The sequence below is a fragment of the Lithobates pipiens genome, unplaced genomic scaffold, assembly GCF_037356315.1.
Source record: "Lithobates pipiens isolate NorthernLeopardFrog02 unplaced genomic scaffold, aLitPip1_a1.2 Scaffold_23, whole genome shotgun sequence".
Classification (NCBI taxonomy): domain Eukaryota; kingdom Metazoa; phylum Chordata; class Amphibia; order Anura; family Ranidae; genus Lithobates; species Lithobates pipiens.
In genome coordinates, this window is record NW_027507785.1 from 141478932 (window position 1) to 141503848 (window position 24917).

Consider the following 24917-nt stretch of genomic DNA (forward strand, 5'->3'; position numbering starts at 1 on the left):
AATCTAGCCTCTTCCAGAAATGGCAGGAGGACATCCCCACCCTGGCGACTGATGATTGGGAGGAGGGAATCCAACAATACTTGCCACTAATGATATCAGCTAAGGATAGGTATATACAGTTGAAATTTCTTCACAGGGCGTATTATACCCCGCACCGCCTTTCTAGAATATACCCGGGACATTCGGATAGATGCCCGAAGAAGTGCACCACTGAGGTGGGATCATTTATGCATGTGGTGTGGGACTGCCCGATTATAAGACGGTTTTGGGAGGATGTGGTGCGGGTGGTCAACGAAGTGGGGGACCTCTCGGTTGGGTTAGACCAGGTGGTTCTACTGCTGGGCGTGTGTGACAGAGTGGCACCAAACACATATAAACAGCTGTTTGTGTTTTTTTATACGGCATTCTATGCTAGAAAGACTATTCTTATGCAGTGGAAGAAATCGGACCCACCTAGTGTAGCCCACTGGAAAGCCCTGATTGACTCTGCTCTCCCGCTGTATAAGCTTACCTATATGAGTCGTAAATGCCCTAAAAAGTTTACTAGGATCTGGGGATGCTGGGTGCAGGAATAAGGAGCACGATGAGACACAGGCGTGCCCTCTATTGACAAGTTGACCCTTAATTTTCTGGGCCCTCCTGCTTGCATGGGCCCCCCGCCCCCTTTGCCCTGACCTGGGGTAGATGGCGGGGTGCTATACTGTGTTTAAATGGCTTGGTCCAATATAACAGCCAAATTAAAAGGTGTCCCCTATGATTGCTGGAATAGGTGCGGTGCAGATACGCTCCGCGGAATGTGACTGCTAACTAGGATTGTACGCTGTACTTTGCCATCTGATTCTGTTCCCCTTTTTCTTTCCCCGTGCTTATTACACTGTATCTCATATTTTAAATGTAAAAAATATACTGTAATGCTTTGATGTATCCGTTTAGAGACCAATAAAAAACGTTTCTGTTAAAAAAAAAAAAAAAAAAAAAAAAAAAAAAAAAGAGATGGCGCTGACTCCTCCTCCCCTCACTAAAGCACAGGACAGAACGCTGCAGATTTAGGAAAGGAAGAGGACACACATTGTGGCCTGCAGATTCACAACAGCCTGGAACTACAAGCTGAAATCACAAGTCCTCTCAAACAAAAGAGAATGCTTTCTTCTGCTGAAGGTAATGAACCCTTACAAGATATTAACTGTATATCAGATAAACCATATATGAAATGAAGCTGAACACAATTCCCACAGCAGGGTAACCCATACTGGATTCTACAATAAAGGATATTATAATTTCCCTGAGTGGTGTATTACAACATGACATGTTAAAATTTCATGTAGAAATCTAAAATGGAAATTGGTGCAATAGGGGAAAGAGTTGACTACCGTATATACTCGAGTATAGGCCGACCCGAATATAAGCCGAGGCCCCCAATTTACCCCCAAAAAAACTGGCAAACTTATTGACTCGTGTATAAGCCGAGGGTAAGACATGCCTGTCCATCCCTGTGTGTGTGTCCGTCCATCCCTGTGTGTCCGTCCATCCCTGTGTGTCCGTCCATCCCTGTGTGTCCGTCCATCCATCCCTGTGTGTGTGTGTGTGTCCATCCATCCATCCATCCCTGTGTGTGTGTGTCTCCATCCATCCATCCATCCCTGTGTGTGTGTGTATCCGTGTGTGTGTGTGTGTGTGTGTGTGTGTGTGTGTGTGTGTGTGTGTGTGTGTGTGTGTCCAGCCTACCTGTGTCCTGAGCCTTTGTCCCGAGCCTCCGTCCCGTGCCGAGCCTCCTTGCCTCCGTGCCTCGCCGCCGTGCCTCGCCGCCATGCCTTGCCTCCGGTCCCGTCCCGTCCCGTCCCGTGCCGTGCCGTCCTGTGCCTTGCCTCCGTCCCGTGCCCTCTTCGTTCGTCGGCGCCTCGGCGGCCATTGTAAAATTCAAAAGCTGCGCCGCCGCCTTCGCCTGTGATAGGCGGAACACTGAATTTCCCAGCAGCCTGTGTTCCGCCTATCACGTACATCGTATCATCCTCGTCCGTAGTACGAGGATGATACGAAGTCCGTGATAGGCGGAACACAGGCTGCTGGGAAATTCAGTGTTCCGCCTATCACAGGCGAAGGGGGAGCCGGAGGCGCGGCTTTTGAATCAGAATGGCCGCTGTCTGTCTGCTCGACACGCTGATCGAGCGGGCAGACAGCGATGACTCGAGTATAAGCCGAGGGGGGCACTTTCAGCCTCAAAAAAGAGGCTGAAAATCTCGGCTTATACTCGAGTATATACGGTATGTAGAAACTAAAATGTGTGAATTTACATCTGCTCACAATGAAATGGTCGATTCTCACTTTGAGTTGATAGATGAGGTTTAACAACTCAGAATGAACATGGCAGATTTAAAGGATTAGGCCAGACACAATAACGTGAAGTTAAGAAGTATATACCCAAAAATGTTAAACCGCCTGAATTGAAACATTTTATTAAAGATATGATAACAAAGCTAATTCCATCAATCCCACATCAGGAATTGTAAATAGACAGAGCACACAGATTTTCTAAACCAGTTATTCTCAACCAGGGTTCCGTGGAACCCTAGGGTTCTGTCAGAGGTTGCTACGGGTTCCTTCAGCATTTGGCATTTTCTGCCCCTGAGTCAAGTTCCCACTGAAACCATTGATCTTTTTTCCATTCAAACAGGTAATATTTATTGAACATTATTGCAAGAGTACAGTCACAAAGGTACATATCAAACATTAAAGAGGTGTTGCATCATAGCCATAACAGTAAAGGAAATACATTTCTCCAGACCAGTAGTCACCATACATCACAGACAAAGAACAAAAGGTCCCAATAGTGACATGTTATTTACCGTAATAGAACATCAATTTCCTCCATCACACGTGGCAACCTCCTGCAACCATTTATCCCAGATTCTATGATATTTAGCTGGACAACCCCTGTTTTTATACAAAATTTTTTTATATGGGAGAGTAAAATTAACTTCCCGCTTCCAGTCCTCAACTCGGGGTGGAAGGGGCCTCATCCACTGTCTAGCTATCACCTTTCGAACAGAAAACAAAGTTTCCTGTAAGAAAGTGCTAGTAATTTTATCCAATACGTCAGGAAATATCCCTAGTAGACAGGGTTTGGGGTCGAGGGCCAAAGGGGGGCCCATGACATCATGTAGAAATGACACTACTTGCTTCCAGAGTTCCTGCAGTTTGGGGCAAGCCCAGATTAGATGGAAAAACGTCCCAGTCTCAAGGAAACACATTGAGCAGAACGTAGATTGATTCGCATTATATTTAGCAGTCCTGAGGGGGGTGAGGTATGCTTTATGTACTATGTAGATCTGAGAGAGCCTGTCCTGGAGCCTAGGGGACACCAATTTGCACGTTTCCAGAGCCTCCTCCCATTCCTCGTCTGTCAGAGCACCCACATCTCCCTCCCAGCGGGACTTGAGAGCATACGCTAGTCTCGCCGAGACGGGGGCCGTAAGCATACTATAGAAGCACGAGATTAGCTTTTTGGGATCAGTATCCTTCACTATGGCGACAATAGGATTGGGAGTAGGCCGAGGCAACGACTGCGAAAATTGTGCTCTAAGTGCATGCTGAACCTGTAGGTATTGAAATAACAGTGTTTGGAACATTAAATTCCTCCTGCAGTGCCCGAAACGTTTTAATAACCCCCTGGTGAATTAGGTGGTGTAGGTAGTATATTCCCCTCGATACCCATAGCTGTACACCCTGTAGCTTTTGAAGTTCCGGCAAATGTTTGTTATGCCAAAGTGGGGTATAGTCATTCGGCGATGCCACATTCAGTTTAGTGGATGCCAGATCCCAAATCCTTCTGTAATGAAAGAGCATGGAATGTTTACCTGGCCCCATGACAGAGTTCCCCGCTCCTGTCGAGATAGCAGCAATCGGGTCATCTGCAATTTGTGCCCAAGTAGGGCATAGAAGAGTTAGAAAACGTTGTTTATCAGTCTTGTCTATGTGGAAGAGTTGAGACAGTTGTGAGGCAACATAGTAAAGATTCAGACCAGGAAGAGCCATGCCCCCCATATCAGTCGGGCTTTTCAAAGCCTGCCAAGCAAGCTTGTGTCTAGCAGTTCCCCACACAAAGGGCCTAAGGAGACTTTCAAGGGATTTAAAGTATTTCAAGGGTAAATACACCGGGGCATGCCACAGCACATATAATAGTTTAGGTAATAGGACCATTTTAATCAGATTAACTCGTCCCCAAACCCCAAGGGGGAGGCGAGACCAGGCCTGAATCTTGGTACGTACCAGGGCAAACAATGGTTCTACATTCAACACAATGTAATCAGCAGGGTTCCTAGAGCCATAGACACCCAAATACTTAATAGTGCCAACTCGCTGAAGAGGCAGACTGGCCTGAGACTCTGATTGTGGAAAACTGTCAATAGGTAAAATTTGGGATTTTTCCCAGTTTATGCGGAGACCGGAAAAGCTACCGAACCATTCTATCATGTGGAGGGCCTTTGCCAGGGAAGGACCAGAGTCCGCCAGGTATAGCAGTGTATCGTCAGCGTATAGACTGATTTTCTCAGTAAGTCGATCTATCGCCAGTCCCCTGATCTCAGGGTCGGCCCGAATCGCCACCGCTAAAGGTTCAGCCGCCAAGGCATATAGTAGCGGGGACAGTGGGCACCCCTGTCTGGTACCCCTACCGAGGCCGAATGCCCGGGAGGACCATCCATTCGCCACGACCTTAGCCGTTGGGTGATGGTACAACAGTCTCACCCACCGGATAAAGTTCGGGCCGAAACCGTACCCCGCTAGACACTTCCATAAATACTCCCATTCTACTGAGTCAAATGCTTTAGCCGTGTCAAGTGACACTACCACGCGCTCACCCATCTCCTCATGTGTTGCCTGAAGGTTTATATATAGCCTACGCAGATTGAACGACGTATTCCGCCCCGGCATAAAGCCCGCCTGGTCAGCCTGAATCAGACTGAGGATCACTACGTTCAATCTGGTAGCAAGTATTTTGGCCAGAATCTTAACATCTACCTGCAATAGGGATATTGGGCGGTAGGATTCCGGGAAACCCGGATCTTTTCCAGGTTTGGGAATCAAAACTATCGTTGCCTCCCTCATAGACGGAGGCAATGTTAGCGTGTCAAAAAGACTCCTATAAAGGTCGAGAAGCCTAGGCACCAACATGTCTTGGTAACGGGAATAAAATTCAATGGGAAGACCATCTGACCCTGGTGACTTGGATTTTGCAAATCCCGCAATAGCTTCTACTATTTCATCGGAGGTCAGGGGGGCCTCCAGAGCCTGCACCTGCTCCTCCGTAACCTGAGGGAGGGAAACCTGAGCTAAAAAACGATCCATCGGAGTGGTGTCGTTTGAGACTGTAGTGGTGTATAAGTCCGCAAAAAAGTCCCGAAATCTCTCTGTTACCGCAGAAGGGTCCGTGATTATCTCATCACCCTGACCCCGTAAAGAAATAACAACCGGGGGCCTGTCTTCCCTGTGGACCAAATATGCCAGCAACTTACCAGCCCTTTCTCCGGATTCAAAATATTTTTGTTTGGCAAAAAAAAGTTTCTGTCGGGCTTTGTCTTGGTGCAGCTGAGAAACCACTCTCGACTGTAATTTAAGGGGGACCGGCATTTACCGTAGACGGGTCATTGACGTAGGTGCGTTCCCTGGAGCTCAATTCCGCTTCAGCCTCAACAATAACAGTGGCCGAGTCAGCCTTGAGTTTATTAATGTGGGCAGTCAGTACCGATCGGGCGTGTAATTTAAACGTGTCCCACACTGCTGGAACTGATGCCGTGTGGTCATTATCCTCAAAAAACTTTTTCCATTCCGTCTCAATAGTGTCATCGTCGGGCAGTAATGTCAGCCAGAACGGATTCAGTCGCCACGCCCGCGGGGGTCTACCTAGGGGTACGTCAAGCACTACAGAGTAGGGGCTATGGTCCGAAAGTAGTCTGGGGCAGAACAAAACTTCCTTAAGTCTGGGAGTGAGTTGTTTAGATATTAGTATAAAGTCAATCCGGGAAAGAGAGCCATGTGTGGGCGAGAAGCATGAATACTCCTTCTTTTGAGGAAATTTGTATCTCCAAGTGTCCACAAGGTGAACGGTGGTTATAAGCCTGGACAGCCTAGTGGACCCGGCTTGCCCCATCATCAGCTCAGGGGGCTTGAGCCTATCAAGAGAAGGGTTAAGCGTAGTGTTGAAATCCCCCAGCCAGATAACAGGAACCGCCGGGTGTCTGGACATAAAAGACAGTCCTTCAACCACCAACGTCATGGTAAATGGGGGGGGGGGGATATAAAAAGCCATAATAAGGTAGGGTTCCCCATACAATTTAGCATGTAAAAAAAACAAACCTGCCCTGTGGGTCGGTAAGAATTTCGCAAAGTTCAAATTGGACAGACTTAGCTACAAGTACCGAAACCCCCCTCGAATGAGACGTGTAGGTGGAGTGAAATGCCCACCCAATCCAAGGGCGTTTGAGGGCCATCTGCAGTCCACCCTCTACATGCGTCTCAACCTGAGCCAACACTTCCGCCCTTTGTTTTTTGAGGAACGTGAAGGCTGCCGCGCGCTTAAATTTGTCACGCAGCCCCCTCACGTTCCAGGTAAGAAACCGTATAGACGCCATATGGATACATAGAAAGTAACAAGTGCAGGCAACCCACCTTCAAACAGCCCTCCCATAAACACACCCCAAAACAGTTGTGCTAGGTCAAGCCCGATCAGGGGCTGCATAAACAGCAGCAGTAGAAAACATTCAAAAAAAAGCAACACTTAGTTTAGATACATACTCCAACACATTTATAGTAACCTTTTGCATGGAAACCCCAACCAACTCACCCCCCTCCCCCCACCCTACACCAACCCCAACTCGTGCGGGTATATTCCCTGAAAAACCAAACACGTCTGGCTGGGAAAACCAGTTTCATGAAATCAATAAAACAGTTAAGAACATTAAGTCCGAGAGAGGGCTGTGGCCACCGGTACCAGAGGGCAAGGTAAAATAGAACCCCCTGTATAGTGGTACACAGTGTTGAACAAGAAAAGGTGTCTGTTGCTGTCCAGCCCCGGTGACCATCTCCCTCATAGCAAAAAAAAAGGCCCAGCAGACAAAGGAGCAGGTTTCCGCTGCACCGTGCAATTAGACCGTAGGTCTAACATGTCTCCCCTTGCTCCGGGAGAAAAAAAGAATAAGAAAAGAAAAAGTGTAAACCAAAAAAGTTTTTAAACAAAGCAAACAGGAATGTACTGCAGAAAGGGTCCCTCAACAGGGACACTAGACAAAAATGGGGAAAAAGTTGATGCATATACGTTGACACCAGCAGCATGAGCATATGATCCAGATTCAAGTTCAGCAGGTCACTCAGCAGTAAGAGTTTAAAGAGAGAGAACATACGTCCCGAATGCAGGCACCCTGAGCAAAAATAGAACAGTTCAAGAAGATCAGGCAATCTGTCACAGTTCCAGGATCCCAGGGGAGAGATAAAAAAAGTGTTAGCTTACATGTCCCAAGGAGTCTCAGGCGGCTCCATCCCGAGGCGCCCTGCGTTCCAGCCATGCTATGACCTCTCTGGGTTGTTCAAAGAAGAGCGCCCGGTCCCCTGCCTCCACCCTGAGGCGTGCAGGGAAAAGCATAGGAGTATTTCACTTGCTGTGCACGCAATAATCGTTTGGCCTCCATGAAACCCTGCCGGCGTTTCTGGACGTCCGCGGAAAAATCAGGGAATATTGCAACTTTAGTATTGCCCACCGGGATATTACCCTTTTCCCGGGCCATGTGGAGGGCAGCATCTGTCCTTATAGTTCAGGAGTTTCGCAATAAAGGTGCGTGGAGGTGCACCCTGAGGTGTAGGCCTGGCAGGCATGCGATGCGCGCGTTCAACCGCCAGCATGGGGGAGAAAGACTCTCTGCCATAGGTACTTATCAGCAATTGCTCCAGAAAAGTTGTGGGGTCCTTACCTTCAGCCCCCTCCGGAAGACCAATCAGTCGGATATTGCATCTGCGTATGCGGTTTTCCATTTCGTCCTGTTTAGTAATCAGGTCTATTTGCTTCTGCATGTGGTCAGTGTCATGTTGCAGAGGTGAGAGAGCATCTTCCACATGGCTGATACGGGTCTCAGTGTCCCTCACCCGGTCCCGCAGCTTCTGGAAATCTTGTCTTAATAAAGAAATGTCCATTTGCACCTCCTCAATCTGGGATGTAAGGGACGTGCGGCATAATGTAATTGCTTCAAGAAGCCTGTCTGTGTCTCCCGCCACACGCGGCCCTCCCGGTTCCTCCGCGCCGCCATGTTCCTCCCCCTCCTCACTCACATGTCGGCGGTATTGGGACAGCCGTGCCGCCGCTGAGCGCTGAGATTTTGAGGGAGACATATGCTCCGGAATGGAGGGACGCCTGCCAGAGGTATTAAGGTGAGTATCGGTGCTGTGGTGTCACAGGATCAGCGTGGGAAACAGGATTCCTCGGCGGAGCTCCGGAGACACGCGACCTACTCCATGCAGGTTCAGGCCACGCCCCCCGACGAGCTGAAACCATTGATCTTTTTAACTATCTGTAAGGAGGTAATTCTTCCCAATGACCACAAGTGTAAGGACCATTCTTCCCACTGACCGACACACTAATGTATCATGAGTTGTAGATTTTTTACATTTTTAGCAGGGGTTTGCTGAAACCGGAGAACTATTTCAAGGGTTCCTCTGCGTTGAAAAGATTGAGAAAGGCTGACCTAAACCATCTCACATTGCAGAAAAATTACCAAGAGACATTATGGCCAGAATTAATTTTAATTTTTATGAGGTGAAAGATTTACTAATGCAATACGGACAACGTCATTCCTCACTGTAAGGTGTGCCCCTCCTTGATTAGCTCGAGCTGGTCTTTAGTGGTCACTGGAAAGCCCTCTCAATTGATTGGGTAAATCAGACAACCATATGCATTGAATGGATTATCATGAATAAGAGTTCTTTATTTCCTGTATACCACTTTTATGTGCTTCAAACATTGCATAAAGACAAAGGGAAGGCCTCTTGTCAGCCAATCATTTATGTTCGTCATACATTAAGCGTAATTTTTTAGGGGAATTTTTGATAAGAAAAGGTCCCCAGAGATTAATATATAAAAAAATATATATATTTTCATGACCTTAAGCTGTATCATAATTTGAACATAAAACCACAATATTTCATTTCGCCTTACAATGTTCTAAGTCTGTAAAACTTAAATGCCAGCTGCGGCCACAAGCGCGTCCTGTTTTCCAAGCAATTTTGCACTTCAGAAGAAACTTGCAAAAGCACTGCAGGTGAAGCTATTTCCTGTATAAAATATATATATCAAATATGTATATATCTTTGCAAGCAGTTTCTAGTATAAGAAGATGTGTATAAACTTAAAGGGTGACTCTCCCTACCCTTACACTCACTACCTGATCTTTATGCGGGTATCATCTTATATTCTTACAAGCGACAATCTTGGCCCGCAAAAACCTAAACTCAATTACCAAGATCCTACGGAATCATAGCATAATCTATAAATGGGGATTCCCAACAAAAAATACTTGTGGATCATAAAAGGTACCTCATACTTGATTAACAATCTGGAGTAAGGTTTTAAAATCCTACGCTCATGGGGCATTCTCTTAAACAACATGGAGAATATAACAGATAAATCCACACCTGGAAAATTATCACAAGACTGGCAAAAAAGCCATAGATGAATCCTCTTTACATTGCAAGATAATACTATGCCTTCTACAAAACATGTTGCTGTTTTATGGAATCAAACATTTCTCAAATATCAATCAACCAGGGTCCTTGACGCTCAGGGATCCAGATAAGTGGTCTATCCTGTGTTTTTCCCTATAACAGCGGTGTAGTGGGCAGCACTCTCACCTAGCAGTAAAAAGGGTCACTGGTTTGAATCCCAACCATGACACTACCTGCCTAGAGTTTGCATGTTCTCCCTGTGCCTGCGTGGGTTTCCTCCGGGTACTCCAGTTTCCTCCCACACTCCAAAGACATGTTGGTAGGTTAATTGGCTTCTGTCCAAAATTTGCCCTAGGATATGATGCGAGTTGGGGACCTTGGATTATAGGCTTCTTGAGGGTAGGGACCAATGTGATTATGCAATGTATGTGTGGAGCACTGTGTAAATTAACAGCACTGTATGAGTACCCTAAAATGGGGATAATTGTGGACACGCACCCACACTCACTCAGGTTGAACTAGATGGACTGGTGTCTTTATTCAACCTTACTAACTATGTAACCCCTGGAAATTAATTCAATGTACACTGGAGTTGCCCTGCAACTCTTTTTATTTTCTTATGCCTGAGTTTTACTGTTTTTTTCTTTTTTTTTTCTCCAATGACACTTCTACTTGTTATATGGTCCAACACCTCCACCTTCTGGAAGAAAATCATAACTACATCAAGAATCTAAAGTTCACCTCTTTTAACCACTTAAGCCCTGGACCCAAAAGGCCAAAGACGAGAGTATTTTTTGTGATTCAGCACTGCGTCGATTTAACTGACAATTGCACGGTCGTGCGACGTGGCTCCCAAACAAAATAGACGTCCTTTTTTTCCCCACAATTAGAGCTTTCTTTTGGTGGTATTTGATCACCCCTGCGGTTTTTACTTTTTGCGCTATAAACAAAAAAAAAAAGAGCGACAATTTTAGAAAAAAACTATTTTTTTTACATTTTGCTGTAATATCCTCCAAAAAAAAAAATTATATATATATATATATATATATATATATATATATATATATATATATATATATATATATATATATATATAAACTTTTTTCCTCAGTTTAGGCTAATACGTTTTCTTCTACATATTTTTGGTAAAAAAAAAAAAAATTAAAAATTGCAATAAGCGATTTGTTTGCGCAAAAGTTAGAGCATTTACAAAATAGGGAATAGTTTTATGGCATTTTTATTATTATTTTTTTTTTTTTTTTACTAGTAATGGCGGCGATCAGCGATTTTTATTGCGACTGACATTATGGTGGACACATCGGACATTTTTGGGACTATTGTCATTTATGCAGCAATCAGTGCTATACAAATGCACTGATTCCTGTGTAAATGACACTGGCAGTGAAGGGGTTAACCACTAGGTGGCAGTTTAGGGGTTAAGTGAGCCTTGGGGAGTGTTTCTAACTGTGGGGGGGGGGGGGGAGTGGCTGTGTATGACATCACTGATCTCTGCTGGGATCACAGGGAGCAGCAGAGATCAGTGACACTGCCACTAGGCAGAATGGGGAGATGCTTGTTTACATTAGCATCTCTCCGTGAGACGATCGTGGGTATCCCCATGCGCCGGTCAGTAAGTGGTTAAAACTCTCTATCTATCTATCTATATGGGATGCACCGAATGTTTTTTTGTGCCGAAACCGATACAGCACCGAAACCGAAAATGGCTTATTTATATATTAAAAAAAATATATTTATATAAAATTGCCTTATAGTATTATTCATATTCAACTGAATCATTAATTTTATGAATAAAAGAATAGTCCAGTAATGTAAAATAACAGTACTTTAATAAAGCAACCCAAATAAATTAGACAGTGGACACAGAAGATAAAATCAAATAAAATACAAAAATTACATTATAAATTACTACAGCATATCCTGCAGTGTAGACCGCAGTCAGTGCACATTGAACCAGAACAACAAAATAAATTTAAAAAATGAAATAAAATAATATAAAAATAAAATGACTAAGTAAGTAGACTTAATGTCTTAGACTTTATTAAATTTTCAACTTAAACCAGAAGAACTAGTAGTAATTCAGTTATCTCTCCCTAAGGTGTCAGCGGCTGCATGTGCGATAAAAGTGTATGTATGTAGCTGCGGGTTACATACATAGTCATACAGTAGACCACACCGTTTTCCGGCCCCCGGGTATGAGCAGAGACATCCTGGAACACAGTCTACAGTCTGGTCTACAGCAGCGGTGCTCAGACAATCACAGCAAGCAATGTACACTAGTCTGTTTCTGGAAGTCTCCGCCCATATCTGGAACACAGTGTGGTATCGTGTATAGTACTGGAATATGTAGACCGCCGTAGATACAGGACATACAGTTTTGCACATGCAGCAGGCTGAAAGCTGAGAGAGAGAGAGAGATATAGTTTGGCCCAACAGCAACAAACTATGTATGATGTGTGTGTACAGTACTAAAACTGTAGGTCTCTTAAATTGAGGAAGTGCAAAAAACTGTAGAACTACTACAATGAACAAACAACTAATGGCAGTATGGCACAACTAGACAACTGGAACATACTGGTAGTCAGTCATACTATGTTGTATGTTCCAATTGTCCAATAGCACAGTCCAATGCCAATTCATTTACTATGTTCAATAACATGGTAAAGGAATTGGTCTATGCTACGGATTTATAAATCTATTTCAGTATAAGTGGCAGATTTCGCTTTAAGAACAAAAGTTGCTCCGCTTTCTCACAGGAGAGACGGTTTCTCTTCTCGTCAAGAATATGAGATGCTAGACTGAATAGTCTCTCACTCTCTGTACTGGTGCTTGGGGCAGATAAATATGTGCATGCAATCTGTGCAAGCAAAGGAAAACGTTGTTTGTTGATGCGCCAGTACACAAGGAGATTGTCACTTCTGGCGATAGGCTGTTCAGCTAAATAAATGTCCAGCTGTTGTGTAGCTGCACTTGTTGCACTGCTATGGACCGGGATGCATTCATGTAAAATTTCTTCAAACATATCAGATATGGAGGGAGTGTGTTCCTCTTCACTTGTATGCAACCGTTTCTTCTCACTTTCCTCTGTGCTACACCTCAAAACTCCTTCATCGGATGCTTCCACCACCTCCATTTGTGCCTGTATCATTTCCCGTGCACGCTGCTTTTTCTCAACATTAAAATAATTCTCTTTAAATCGAGGATCTAGAACTGTTGCAATGCAGTACAGAGGGTTGGACTCGGTGTCTTGAAACCGGTTGGTAACAGCCTCCAGGAGTGGTTTTAGCCGTTTTTACGCCATGGTCTGTTCTTATCTCTTTTCCTAGAAGACGCTTTAGTGCGGCAATCAAGGGAATAACTTCAGAAATGGAAGCATTAGTTGAGTTTATTTCTTTTGTTAACTGTTCAAATGGAGATAGAAGAGAAACTATTTTCAACTAACATCCACTGATGTGCACTCAGTTTTGCCGGTAGCTCGTAATCTGCAATGTATGCAGCTAAAACACGCTTTTGTTCAAAAAGACTTTGCAGCATATAGTAGGTGCTGTTCCAATGAGTGGCTACATCTTGCTGCAGTAGTTTCGGTGGCATTCCAAACTGTATCTGCAAAGCTTGTAATCTGGAATAAGCAAGCGGAGAATGCTTAAAGTGACCCACAATTTTTCTTCCTTTTGATACAATATCAGATATGGTGCGCCGACTCAGCAATCCTTCATTCACAGCCAATTGCAGCGTGTGCGCCATACACGGTATGCTTTTAAGTTCACTGTCCTCCATTGCCTTTGCCATGTTCCGCGCATTATCTCGTACAACCAAATGCACTTTAGACTTCTCAATGTGCCAAGTGTCAAGCATGGATTTTAAAGTGTCAGCTATTGCTGCTGCAGTATGTGATCCAACAAACTCACGTGCGTTAAGTAGGATGTTTTGCAATTGAAATTTGTCATCTATCCACTGCGCTGTCAGGCTAAGCATGCTCGTTGGACTGACGTCTGAACTCCAAATGTCGGTAGTAAAACTGATTGCTATGATGTCGGTAGTCATGAGCTCTTGAACGTCTTTTCTAACACTGCAAAACAATTCAGGTAGACAGGTATCTGCAAAGTAGTGTCTGCTTGGTAGTGAGTAACGCGGCTCAATATGTTGCATGAGCCTACGGAATCCAATGTCCTCCACAACAGAGAATGGCTTGTCGTCTAATGCAATAAATTCCATAATTTTATCTGTTATGGCACGAGCTTTGGGACTGTCACTTGCAAATTTTTTAACCTTTTCAAAGACCGTGGCCACAGATGGTGTTATGCGCCCGAGTCACTTTTTGGAAGTGGCACCGTTTTCTTGTAATCTGAATGCAGAACTGGATGTCCCGTTTTCAGGTGGTGTATCAAACCTGTTGTTGAAAAATGCCTTGGCACTTTACCCCCTCTTGAAATTTCTGCTGAGCAAAGACTACAGATTGCAAATTTGGGGTCTTTATCAGAAACTTTAAAATATTTCCACACTGCAGACATGGTCCACCTTTGCTGGTAGCGCAGAATAATAGCATAGAATGATCTATAGTGGGAGTGAAATCTGAGGGGAAAAAAAAAAAAAAAAAGGACGAAATCAATTTAAAAGCTAAACCCCAGGAGGCAGCTTTAAAAAATAACAAACTATCACTTTTTTTTTTTTTTTTTAAACGCTGCAGCTCTTGCCATGCAAGGTAGTTAATAATACGTCTGCACTGCAGTACATCTGACTTGTAGCAAAAAGAGAATATAATTGCACTGATTCAATTTCATTGCAAATGGAATGGATTGCTTGCATGCAAATTGCAATTGCATGCTATATTTAATTTTTTTGAGCTATTCTGCAGTATAATATACTATAACTTCATGTGCTTGTTGTACAATAAAATATATAATATATAGTTATTAAATATAATATATTATATTGCGTACTGTCATGTTTTAAAAAATCATGTGCTTGCTGTCATGTCAGTGTGCTATACTATACCAAAATGACAAATTCAATGACAACAAGGGCATACATTTTATAGTATACTAGTACTACAGAATAAATAGCATGCCATTCCATTTCAAATCAGTTTTATATAACATTTTTTTTGTTGCTACGTCACGATGTACTGTAGTGCAGACAGACATATTTAATTAATACCATACTGCATGGCACAAAAAGGCACAAAGGCGTAAGTAATACATGTTGTTTGACTGCTATGACAGTTTCAGTAGTATAGTAAAATAAATTAGTTGGATTGTTTGGCAGTTTAAGGCAAAAAGGCAATGCATTGCTCACAGGCGAATAGTAGTAATGGTAGCCATCCAGGAGGGACAGTGCCCACTTTTGTACTTCAGTATGCTATGTGCAGCCCTCTATGAAGCCGTCTCGGGTCCCAGCAGCGTCTCACAAGCACGAGGAGCGTCCGCGGGGAAGGTGCCAGCGTCTTAGCAGGGACCGTGCTTACGAATGCGGCGTCTTATCCGCACGAGGAACGTACAAGCCGCCCACAGAACGAGTGATGTCATCCGAAGTTTCTCCCACCGCTACTGCGCGATTTTTGGCGCAATTATCGGCAAAATGCCGAAAAGGCCATTTTCGGCCGATATGTTTCGGCGCATCCCTAATTTTTATATATATATATATATATATATATATATATATATATATCAAATGAGTACAAACTTACAATGAATCTTAAACTTTTTTCACTAAATGTAAAGGGACTAAACAGTCCTTACAAAAGAAGCGCTCTATGGACGGAAGTCCTAAAATATGAATGTGACATAATCTGCATCCAGGAGTTCCATTTTGAATTGGATAAACCACCAAATTTAGCCCAGGAGAAGTACAACCAAGCAGTATGCCGTCCCTTCAGAGCGCATTCACCAGTCACTGTATGTTTAGGAGATATTCACTATACATACAGATAAGCGTTATTATAGGCTTACTTGTAGATACAAGTTCAAAAGCTGGGTTTGCTTGCAGTTTAAGACTGAATAAAAGCCAACCATAATGACCAGGTGCAAAGGGCACCATCCTGTGGTAGGCAGTGCACAATATTTTTAATTTTTTCATTTCTTAAAAAATTTCTTAGGACACTTTTTTTGGAGGTTTAAATAAATTTACTGCCCACCATGAATGAATGTTTATAATTTATTTTATTTTTTACAATGCTTTCTTTTTTTTAAGGGAAGAGGGGGTTATGGACAGTGTCAGTGTTTTTTTTTTTGTTTGTTTTTTTTACAATGTTTTTTTATTATTTATTGCAATTTTTTTTTTTATCAGCCCTGTTGGGGGCTATGGTGAGATATCAGGGGTCTTAACATCTCCCATTTGAGACAGGGAAAGGGACACAGATTCCCCAGTCCCTTTCCCTGTAGCCTCCGCTGTACTGATAATAAATGGAGAGAAGACAGCCGCTTCTCTTCATTCATTAACTGAGACATCGTAATCACAGGAGGTTACAATGTTTCAGTTATGTGAATGGACAGTCAGTGGTCACTAAGGAGCCAGGTTTACCGGCTCCTACCTCTGCTCTCCATCCTGAGATACCAAGGGGGGTGGCAGCATGGAGGGGGAGAAGAGCGGGGGGGACGGACACGGAGGGGGAGAAGAGCGGGGGGGACGGACACGGAGGGGGAGAAGAGCGGGGGGGACGGACACGGAGGGGGAGAAGAGCGGGGGGGACGGACACGGAGGGGGAGAAGAGCGGGGGGGACGGACACGGAGGGGGAGAAGAGCGGGGGGGACGGACACGGAGGGGGAGAAGAGCGGGGGGGACGGACACGGAGGGGGAGAAGAGCGGGGGGGACGGACACGGAGGGGGAGAAGAGCGGGGGGGACGGACACGGAGCAGCAGAGGGGGACGGACGGACACGGAGCGGGGGGACGGACACGGAGCGGGGGGACGGACACGGAGCGGGGGGACGGACACGGAGCGGGGGGACGGACACGGAGCGGGGGGACGGACACGGAGCGGGGGGACGGACACGGAGCGGGGGGACGGACACGGAGCGGGGGGACGGACACGGAGCGGGAGAAGAGCGGGGGGACGGACACGGAGCAGCAGAGAGGGGGGGACGGACACGGAGCAGCAGAGAGGGGGGGACGGACACGGAGCAGCAGAGAGGGGGGGACGGACACGGAGCAGCAGAGAGGGGGGGACGGACACGGAGCAGCAGAGAGGGGGGGACGGACACGGAGCAGCAGAGAGGGGGGGACGGACACGGAGCAGCAGAGAGGGGGGGACGGACACGGAGCAGCAGAGAGGGGGGGACGGACACGGAGCAGCAGAGAGGGGGGGACGGACACGGAGCAGCAGAGAGGGGGGGACGGACACGGAGCAGCAGAGAGGGGGGGACGGACACGGAGCAGCAGAGAGGGGGGGACGGACACGGAGCAGCAGAGAGGGGGGGACGGACACGGAGCAGCAGAGAGGGGGGGACGGACACGGAGCAGCAGAGAGGGGGGGACGGACACGGAGCAGCAGAGAGGGGGGGACGGACACGGAGCAGCAGAGAGGGGGGGACGGACACGGAGCAGCAGAGAGGGGGGGACGGACACGGAGCAGCAGAGAGGGGGGGACGGACACGGAGCAGCAGAGAGGGGGGGGACACGGAGCAGCAGAGAGGGGGGGGACACGGAGCAGCAGAGAGGGGGGGACACGGAGCAGCAGAGAGGGGGGGGACACGGAGCAGCAGAGAGGGGGGGGACACGGAGCAGCAGAGAGGGGGGGGACACGGAGCAGCAGAGAGGGGGACACATGAGCGGAGGAGAGCGGGAGACACGGAGCAGCATGGAGGGGGACAGCAGCATGTAGAAGGATGGATGGGGACTGGAGGATAGAGGACAGTCAGCGGTGATCGCGTGTGGGAGAGAAGCACTGCGCTGAAAGCCCCAACATTAAAGTGTAAATGATGCCTTAAGTTTGAAAGATCTGAACCCCCCCCCCAGGAAAAAAATAATAATCATCTACGGCCCTGTCTACACAATTGTTAACATCTATGCCCCCAATAAAAATCCTCACCAATTCATCAAAAAAATCATCAAGAAAACAAAATACAGGAAGGAACTCTCATCTTTTGTGGCAACTTCAATGGACCGTACTATGGACACTTACAAGAAAGGAATCATCCTCAGAAGAGGTCTATCCTCCATTTTTTCCTCAGAAGACATGTATGGCACCTGGAGATGTTTACCTACAACAGAAAAAGGACTATACATTCTTTTCACGTGTTCACAAATCATATTCTAGAATAGATTATTTCATTGCCGACAGACTTCTGCTAAAGATCACAAACACCTGCATCCACAACATAACTTGGTCCGACCAATCACACTTGAAATCAACCAAGGCCTACCTTGCTCTAATAACTACCTCTAGACAACACCTTTATTCTTTTGCGAGAGAAACACCTACCAGCGCTGGAAAAAAAAAAAATAGAATTTTTCGTATTAAATGATAAAGAACCGATAAAATAGCACTACTCTATGATGTACCCATAAAGCCTATGCCAGAGGTCTATGCTAGAGTCAGGGGAAAACAAAAACAAAAAGGAAAAACCAATATGTTAAATAACGTAACCAAATTAGAAGAAGAACTACACAAAAAAAACCTCCGGACATCAACCTGGATTAGCCCATCATACCTCAGGAAAAGTAGTAATCAAACCTCAGGAAATAGCAGATACCTTCGCACAATACTATGAATCACTTTACAACTTAAAAGATGAAAGTAATACTCCTCTACCCAACGCAGATAATATAACAGAATTTCTAGATATCTAGATCTCTACACATGATCGGAGTATGTCCGATCGGAGCATTTTGTCGGAAAATATTTCCGGCAAGTTGGAAAATTTGGTCCGACGGATATTCCGACGGAAACAGTCCGATGCATACCACACACAGTCGGAATATACGACAAAACGCTCCGATAGGACACATTGCGACAGAATCTCCAACCGTGTGTACAAGGGCGTAAAGTGATCAAAGAGCTACGCAAAAACAAAGCTCCAGGAGCAGATGGCCTATCAGGGGAATATTACAAGGCCTTCAAGTAAATTCTAGTCCCTTATCGAACATGTTTAATTATATAGCTAACTCTAAACTATTTCCCAAAGAACTACTGGAAGCAATAATAATAACACTACTGAAACAAGGAAAAGACCCCTCGCCCCCTTTAAATTATAGACCCATATCACTATTAAACTCCAACCTTAAAATGTACGCAAAAATCTTGGCCAACAAACTAATAAATATAACCCCCTCCCTAATAGGACCTGACCAAGTAGGCTTTGTTACGTCAATTAACCAAATTCATATCGATCGAACGCCCTCATTACTTCTAGCATTAGATGCAGAAAAGGCATTTGACAGAATGCACTGGGTGTACATTTCCAAAACTAACTAAATTCTGAATCCAAGGATTCATCCATCCATTCGGCAATTATGGCACTCTACACACAACACATGGCCAAAGTATTTACATCAGGTATAATCTCTAAAAAAATTCTCCCTTACTAATGGAACCAGACAATAATGTCCACTATCTCCGTACATTTTTTCACTAGCGATAGAACCACTTGCAGAATATATAAGATCAACCCCTAACTTCAAAGGCATAACTATAGGACAGAATGAGCATAAATTAAGTTTATTTGCAGATGATATACCTATATTAACCAATCCTAACTCTTCCCAGCCAGAATCTCAAAAATATATAGAAAAATTTGGTGAAGTGTCGTATTACAAAATTAAATCAAAACAAATGTTCTGCTCTCCCTATGAACCTTCCTGCGATATTAACTAATACACTGCGTGAGAAACATGGTTTGGGATAACGCCTCAATTATTTGGGGATACAACTCTTACCCACCAACCAAAATATATGAGACTATTACCCCCAAATACCTACAAAATATACAAAAAAACAGATCTCATATACAAGAGGACCTGTCATGCTTTTTTCTATTACAAGGGATTTTTACATTCCTTGTAATAGGAATAAAAGTGACACACTTTTTTAAAAGAACAGTGAAAAAAATAAAAATAAAAGTTAAAATAAGAAAAATTTTTTTTTTAAATGCACCCTGTCCCGCCAAGCTTGCGTGCAGAAGCGAACGCATATATGAAAGCAGTGTTCAAACCACACATGTGAGGTATCGCTGCGATCGGTAGAGTGAGAGCAATAATTATCGCCCCAGACCTCCTCTGTAACTTAAAACGTGCAACCTGTAGAAATTTTTAAACGTCACCTATGGAGATTTTTAAGGGTAAAAGTTTGTCGCCATTCCATGAGCGGGCGCAATTTTGAAGTATGTCATGTTGGGTATTGATTTACTCGACGTAACATTATCTTTCACAATATAAAAAAAAAAAAATTGTGCCAACTTTACTGTTTTATTTTTTTTGTTATTAAATACATTTTCCCCAAAAAAGTGCGCTTGCAAGTCCGCTGTGCAAATACGGTGTGACAGACAGTATTGCAACGACCACCATTTTATTCTCTAGGGTGCTATATATATATATATATATATATATATATATATATATATATATATATATATATATATATATATATATATATATATATATATAATGTTTAGGGGTTCTGAGTAAAGGGAAGGAGATTCCCCTGCCTGCCAGCCTATTAGCATTGCTGGTTGTAATTCCAACGGCCACCACAAGAGGGCGCCAGATTCCAGAAGGAACCATAGGATCGTAGAAGGCCTCAAAGCCAGGGGCTCAATTACCGGCCGCTGGCGGCCCGACGCGATCATGCCGGGGGGGGTCCGCGGTGACAGGATACCCCCAGCTGTGATGCCACAGGTCGCTAATTCTAGTCGCAAATGCGACCTGGCGCCCGGGTTTTGTCGAGCGCTGGGTTAAGAAAGGATACCATCTTTATATAAATCTACGCTTGCAGTATAAATCAATAATTTTAAACAAACTAGGAAAGTACACCAATTTAAGAATTCAATCATAATAATCCTATAGAAATCCCCTCAATAATGTGGCATTTTTCACTCAACCAAGCAAACAAACAATAAAAGTAATTTCCCTTTTCTATGAACTACAAACAAATTACCTAAATAATATTAAAAAACACACACACACACACACACACACACACACACACGATTAAATGGGAGAGAGACTTGGCTCAAGAATTCTCTTGAGACCAATGGAAAAAGCCATTCATATATCCAGTAAATCCTTCACATGTATCAAACACTGGGATAATGCACAAAAATATTAAATAGATGGTACTTGACCCCATATAAATGATCAAAAATGTATCCCTCTACATCTGACATATGCTGGAGATGTAACGATCAGAAAGGTAACCTTCTGCATATATTATGGAGCTGTAAAAATCTGCGAAGCTTCTGGAATTCAATAGCTTCCTTTATAGCGGATCTTACGAGAAATCTAACCAAACTTACTCTGGTCACAGCCTTACTCGGACTAAATTTGGACATATATCCTAAAACATTTAGCACAATAGTAATCCACACACTAATAGCAGCAAGGCTCACTATAACCAGCCTCTGGAAATCCAGGGATGTCCCCAACTTATCAACTGCTATAGCCAGACTAAATATTCAAGCTTAGTAGGAACTTATGCTTGCTTATAAAAACGACTCCGCCTTCACATTAAAAAAAGGAATGGAATACCTGGCTATCTCATCCTAGATCAGGGGTGTCCAAACTACGGCCCTCCAGTTGTTCAGGAACTACAATCCCCATCATGCCTAGTCATGTCTTTGAATGTCAGAGTTTTACAATGCCTCATGGGATGTGTAGTTCTGCAACAGCTGGAGGGCCGTAGTTTGGACTCCCCTGTCCTAGATCATCTAACTACTTAAAAGAGTGCAATTTGTAACGTATTCCAAAGTTTGAAGTACCCTCAAGTCATATATGTACATATTTCTGATGTAGTCTACCATCTTGGACCTACCTTCTTAATCTGACTTGCAAGTTTTCTTTTTCGTTTTCAGTTTATGAACTCAACTATCTAGTTTACTTGGTGGCCTGTCCATGCCTACAGTTTGAACCCATTAGGGGTAGACTGGTACAGGTTATCAAGTATTATACTTACTCAACCTTTATGAATCAATGTAACTATGTTGGTTACATATGACTAAAGTGATTGACAATCTGTGTTAATCAATAACTTGAAAAAATATCCTGGCCAACTTTTGAAAGATGTAATCTGTCCTGTCTATACAGACTCTGAATGCCACCCTCCAGATTGACATGCCTACAAGACAAAGCACCCAAAGATGGCATGTACTTTTCCAAGGCCCTGTTGACCCTCTTCCTCACTTTCTTGAATGCCCGATCCTGGAGGAGAGGACCACCAGGAAAGCCTTGACACGATCTATGAGAAAACTATGGTTGTAACTGGGAGGATAAACAAAACCGCTGAAGGTTCCTCTTAATCACGAATACCAAGTCAAGCGTTGTCATCTTACTTGGGTCATTACCCCCAAGCGAATTACCAAAATAGAAGGTACGGGCCACACCTGAAACAATTGCGCCAAATCCCAGTACAACTTACACCTGCGCATTCCTCTCACCCCTCTCCAATATATAGTGAAGGCTTCCGGTGACAAATACAAGTTAGAACCACTCCTTGAGCTGCTCGCTTTCTGGCCCCATAAACATAAGAGTGTCCTATGATCCAGACACTTTTGCATACATGAAATGAGTCAAAGGAAAAGGTTAAGATGTACATACAACTGAAAACAGGGAGACTCCCATCTACCCAAATCCTTAAAACCCGATCTGGGGGCCTCTGATGCTTCACCTATACGAAATGAATGGCAGGAAAAAACAGACCTAAACGAGCAAGACATTTCTTCAAAACTGCATCAAATTGGAATTTGGTCAATGGGCGTGAATTCAAATGAACTAATAAGGGGCCCATGCCACGTGGACGAACAACCAAAAATTGCCTAACGAGGTTCACCGGGCAGATTGAGGGGTCTGACCGGGCAGCCAAAGACACCCAAGTGCCCCTACCCAATTGGTCGGTCTTAGACCGGCGTAGATACAACCGGACAAAAGAACTGCTAAACAAAACATGTTAATATAAAATACCAGAAAAGCCATGCCTGGATAGAGAAACCATCTCTGAAATCTGCAAGGCCCCAAAGAATTTAAACGAAAATTCTGTACGAAACAGTAGTGCTTCATAACCAGAAAAACACACCGCCCCAGTGGCAGCAGAAAGATCAGCTAGAAGCTGTAACGAAATAAGCCGTCTACCACCCAGCTTGAATTTAGCCTTACGATACCCCTTCAAGGCCTGCTTAATTAAGAAGAGCTCCATACAGGAAGGGAGACCCAGGAGGTGAAGGAAAAAAGAAACCCCTGTCATAACTTTAGCCACATGACCATAGGAGTAACAGTATTCCATTTAATATGCCAAAAAAAAAAAAAAAAAAAGCCAGAGTCTGAGACACAGTAATAAAACCTCGGCCCACCGCAAAGGCGGTCCACTTTCTCCACATGGCTGCACAGTTAACCCAAGTATGTGGAGCCACCAAATTCTAGATGGCCTCCTGCACCGGCTTCAGATCAAGTCCCACAGCTCCGTTGGGCAAGGACAACCCACCTCATCTGCCTCTAGGAGAAGTTGCCGAAACCTGGACATCTGGAAATGGGACAATGTATCCACAAGCACATTAGAGAAACCAGGAACATATCTTGCTTTAAGCCAGATGTTGAATTTAAGGCAGAGACCAGATGTCGCAATAAGTACAACCAACAAAGATTTAGAGGATAGGCAGTTTGCCACAAACCCTTATTGTCAGTATTCAACAAGATATGACGATCTGAATTGTGCACCCCAGAACTCTAGCGCCACCACCACAGGGAACAGCTCCAAGAGCACGATATTCCCATTAGCCTTCTTCTGAATCAAAGTCTCCGGCCAGGCCCCACAGGACCAATCCGACCACCATATCGCCGCAAAACCCATAGAACCAGCCACATCCGTAAATAACAAAATCCTGAGCCGGGATAAAATCAGCCTGAAAAAAAATAAAAAAAAAAATAAAAAAAAAAAGGACCTGCCATTATATACCCCCAAAAAACTCACCCACACAAGCAAGTTGTCCTTCAGATCAGCAGTGAGGCACAAATGAGCAAAGGGAAACTTGTAGCCTGCAGTAGAGAGGTACAAACGCCTGGAAAAAATGCACCCTACCGGCATAACCTTACATGCAAACACCAAAAGGCCCAACAAGGATTGCATCTCCTTCAACAAAACCTTCTTCCGGTGAATAAAGGCAACAATTAGCAAACAAAGCCAGCTTCTCTTAAGGCAAACGGAATTCCAACATGGAATAAAACTGAACATAAAACCGAATCCAATGGGCCAATAAACAAAAAATCGTCCAGGTAGTGGACAATGCCATCCTACCTGGATTCTGAACTGACCACCCAATGTAGAAAAGTGGAGAACATCTCAAAATAGGCACATGACAAAGAACAGCCCATCGGCAAGCTCTTGTCAAAATAAAAAACCCCATCAAAATAAAACCCTAGGCAGTTGAAAGCCAGTGGAGAGATAGGCAGAAGCCTGAAGGCTGACTTGATATCAGTCTTGGCCAGCAAGGCTCCTGGTCTGAATGCTCTAGTCTTAACCACCACCTCCTCAAATGTAGCATATGTCACAGAACACAGAGACCCATCGATCTCGTCGTTCAGTGAGCTATCCTTCGGGGGAAAAATAAAAAAAATAAAAAATAAATAAAAGGTGCTGGATCAGACAAAAGGAATTCGGCTCCTTCTTGGGAACCACCCCTATAGGAGAAATAAGCTACTAAATTGCGGGACTGGAAAAGGCCCTGCCACCCGACCCTCAGCAATCTCCTTCACAATCTTCTCATGCACTACCTGTGGAAATCGATAGACCGTTTTCAAGTTTTCCACCACCACACATCCCACACATTTTCCACCACCACACAGGACAAACAGGAAATGAGGTGGAGGGTGGGGGATGGGAGGTATGTTCTGTGACAGTAGTACTCGGACTTCTAGTGTAGTATTTCAAAAGACAAATCCACAAAGTACTGTAGTTCTTAATAAGCAATGCCAGATAATAGTCAATAGTATATTGTGCAATTATTAGCAGAAGATGGTAGATTATAGCCACAGGGAGAAAAGGATTTCTTAGCACAAAC

General features: G+C 44.3%; 1 protein-coding gene across 2 annotated transcripts in view; it reads right to left on the bottom strand.

The window, feature by feature from the left end:
* The window catches only part of FAM83F (family with sequence similarity 83 member F), a 450556-nt gene that overhangs the window by 372278 nt on the left and 53361 nt on the right, over nucleotides 1-24917 (bottom strand). The gene's annotated exons all lie outside the window — the stretch shown is intronic.